We start from the raw sequence: 4,253 nt of genomic DNA on the forward strand, positions 1-4,253 counted from the left end.
GTCGACCAACCCCAAAATGACCTAATTAGGCCATCTTAGGGGGGGGGGCAAGTTGTCGACCAACCCTAAAATGGCCTAATTAGGCCATCTGGGGGGCAAGTTGTCTACCAACCCTAAAACAACCTAATTAGGCCATCTTACGGGGGCAAGTTGTCGACCAACCCTAAAATGGCCTAATTAGGCCATCTAGGGGGGCAAGTTGTCGACCAACCCTAAAACAACCTAATTAGGCCATCTAGGGGTGCAAGTTGTCGACCAACCCTAAAATGACCTAATTAGGCTATATTAGGGGGCAAGTTGTCGACCAACCCTAAAATGGCCTAATTAGGCCAGGCCATCTTAGGGGGCAACTTGTCCTAAAACTAGATAGAACATTCATGAATTCATTCATACATACAAATAAGCCATCTATGCCATCTAGAGGACCAACCCTAAAAGTCATCCATCCACATAGAAAATGCTTTCATTCAGAAAAGTACATAGATCATATATACATACATATAAGCCATCCTTTTCATTCAAACACATAATACTAGCACTACTAAGGAAAACCTTATACACAGAAACGTAGCAGTAGCGCGTGTCAAAAAGAATCGCTACTACTACTTACCACTAGAGCCTGACAAATAAACGCGTTGCAACTAAGCTTATAGTAGTAGTGCGCCAGACGAAAGAAGTGCTACTACTATAATTCCGATACTGTTCTCAGCAGGCTAGGAACAGTAGCAGCGAGCTCATGGAAAGCGCGCTGCTGCTAAGATGGTTGTAGCAGCGTGTTTTACGCGGAAAGCGCTACTGGTAATGAAAAGAAAAAAAGAAAAAACATATACAAAAGTAAATGAAAATGAAATAAGTAGAAAAAGGGAAAGGAAAAAAAGAAAATGTGAAGGAAAATAAAATAAAAATAAAAATAAAGGAGAAATGCATAGCAGCAGCGTGCTTTCAGGACAATCACCATAGCTAACATATCAGTAGCGCGTTCTGTTAACCCGCGCTGTAGCTATGTTAGCTATAGCTAATGTAGCAGCAACGCCTTTTCCAGGACCGCGCTACTGCTATTTTTTGACTTAACTGCGCGGTTCTTCTCCCCCCCGGCCACTTCCCCCAAATCCCTCCTCGATCTGCTGTCGCCATCGTTGTCGCCTTGCATCGCGGTTGGCAGCCACGCGCTCTCCCGTCGCCCTCTGCACGTCCTTTGCTGCCCTCGGTGGTCGCCGTTGTCATCGCCCTCCGCCGCGCGCCCGAGCACCGACCCCAACCCCGACCCCGACCTCGACGCCGCGTGCCCCTCCCTCGGCCGCTCCCTAACACCGGCGGCGCCCAAGGTGAGCACGCCTACACCTCCTCCTCCTCCCCTACCTCTATCTAGCTAGGGTTCCTAGGGTTCATCAAATTTTAGGGTTCATCTAATTATTAGGGTTCATCAAATTAGCTACTACTTGTAAATGCTTAAGTAGTTATATAGTTGTTGTGCACCCAATGTAGTTAAGTAAATATAATTGTAAACTAGATGTTAATTATGGTAGTAATTGTAGATTCTTAAGTAGTTTTGAGGACAAATTCCTAGGGTTCATCAATGATGCTTAAGTGGTTGTAGATGGTTAAGTACCTAGCTAGGGTTCATCGAATTAGTTAGCACTTGTAGATGCTTATGAACTAGGGCAGTAGGGTTTAACTAGATGTTAATTAGGGCAGTAGTGTTTAGTTTAGAGAAAAAGATCAATATTTTTTATTGTTTTTTAGTAAGTGTTTATTAGAGCTAGTAAGAAATTTAATGGAACTAGTTGAACTAGTTTATTTTTAGTAAGAACTAGTTGAATTAGTAGAACTAGTTTATTTTTAGTAAGAAAATTAATAGAACTAGTTGAACTAGTTTATTTTTAGTAAGAACTAGTTAAATTAATAGAACTAGTTTTTTAGTAAGAAAATTAATAGAACTAGTTGAACTAGTTTATATTTAGTAAGAACTAGTTTATTTTTATTTATAGTAAGTGCTTAGTTGAACTAGTTGAATTAATACAACTATTTTATTTTTAGTACAAAAATTAATAGAACTAGTCTATTTTTTTAGTTAAAGTAATTATTCCCGCATTGACGTCGATGATGCCTATCCTGCATCCTCGCCGTCGACTCGGCGGACAAGGCCTGCTTGATCAGAGGGGCCATGTCTGGGACTGGGCTCCACAGGGCTGATACTGGGATGTGCTACCTTCCGGGAGGCGTAGCTTGGTGAGGAGCCAGCCTGTCATTGACCCGAACCTTCTTTGGTGGTGGTCACGTGGGCCAGTGATGATGCGGAAGGTTGAGGACCCCGTGGAGGTGGTACGTCACCGTGTCAGCGAGGAGGACGAGCACGTCCGTCGTTACATGGTTGCGTTGGAGGGCAGGTTCTCCAATACCTGGTAGGTTTTTCAGGGATCTTGCTGGATCTATGATCCTGTGATGGTTCCTTCTCTTTGGGTGTCCACTGCCCGGGTCAATACCCGTCGTTTGCTAGGGTTTTAGCTCTATTAGTGAGGTTATATGTATGATACTATTCGAGATGTATTAGTGATAATATTTGACGATGTACGGACGCAAGAGATGATTTAGTTTTGCTTATTGAATGCATGCAAATTTTAATACTAATTTATTTTATGATTTAGTTTTGCTTATTGAATGCTCAAATTGGAGTACTACTCCAATTTTGAATGCTCAAATTAGAGAGCACAATGCAAGGCGTATGCATTTGATTGGTTGATAGCTTATAGGGTTTCACTAAGTCGTAAGACGAGGATAATAATGTTTTTATTTATATTATGTTTTTGCAGCCAAATATCCATGTCGTCGCCGTCGTCGTCCCCGTCACGGACCCCTCCGACCTCGAGGTGAGACCAGCCAAATCTCCATGTCAATATGAGTCCTATAAGATATTTTGAAATGTTTTTGTTCATATTTTCAACCATTGAAATGCAATGACCATCAAGTTTGAATGCAAATAGGATATGTGCTTGCCCATGTGGCCATGTTTGCAGGTAACACCTCCGAGTGGCCTACGTTTTGCCGGAGTGTTGATTAATTTCTGTTACGACAAATTTCAGGTGCTCGATATGTTCTTTTTTAGGAAAGGTCATGCCGGATTTTTCCGTGAATTTTTGCATGACTTGTGCTAGAATATGTAGGAAATATCGAGTGGCCTGGATTTTCTAGGAAGATAATTAAACGACATTTCGGGTTGACTTTAAGTCTGTCGAGGCTCCATACATAACAATCAAAAAATGAATGAGGGAGAAAGTCTGCGCCATATATGAGAGAGGAAGAATCCCGACTGTTGTCATGGGGGTCGTTTCTCCTTCTCCTAGTGCTAGACCTTTGTTATGCACTAGGGAAAGGAGGAGTAACAACCATCACTGACGGTGGAACAATCAGTGAGGAAGTGTGTCCACCATATATGGGCAAGCTTTTAAATAGCGGATAGCGGACTGGTTGGGGATTAAGGTTCGTGTAGTGGAATGTGGATAGCGGGCGATATTGAGGGCACTATGTCCACATAGCCAATTTTTTAAAAACACTCATAAATTTGAGATTGTTGTGTATATTTCTAGGCCATTGACAAAAAATATGACCCTTAATTTGAGAAATCATCATTTATATAAGAATATAAACTATATGAACAATATTTTGTCGTGCAACCATGCAAGCATGACACATTTACCAAAATAGATTACACAAGAGAAGAACAAGGACTTATATAGCGGGCGATATTGCGGATAGCGGACGATATAGTGGTCTAACAAGTGATATTGCGCCCGCATCATGACAACACACTATTTTCCAATGCAGCCTTAAACTAATAGTGGCAGGGTGACGCTACCGCTATTGTGGGCGCAATAGCGAAGGTAGCGGACGCTATTTAAAAGCTTGTATATGAGAGAATAAGAATGCCGACTGTTGTCGTGGGGGTCGCTTCTCCTTCGTTCCCGTGTGCTAGACATTTTGGTTTAATGCACTCAGGTACGAAGGGAGGAGTGATCATTGATGAAGCTATGTACCTAGGGTAGGGTCATGGACCTGTCCAAGACACCCTCCCCAAGGACATTTCTAGAAGAAACCACCTTTTAGTCGACCCGGAAATGTTCCACTCGACGGACTCAAAGCCACTCGACCATGAAGCCATCCACTCGACAGCCACGAGACCTGAAGTCAGTCTGCACGCAAACGGTCGGTCATTAAGTAGCTTTTATGGTCATCATGGCACTTTATTTGTAGCGTTA

Source organism: Triticum aestivum, chromosome 3B (assembly GCF_018294505.1).
Source record: "Triticum aestivum cultivar Chinese Spring chromosome 3B, IWGSC CS RefSeq v2.1, whole genome shotgun sequence".
In the NCBI taxonomy this organism is placed as follows: Eukaryota; Viridiplantae; Streptophyta; class Magnoliopsida; order Poales; family Poaceae; genus Triticum; species Triticum aestivum.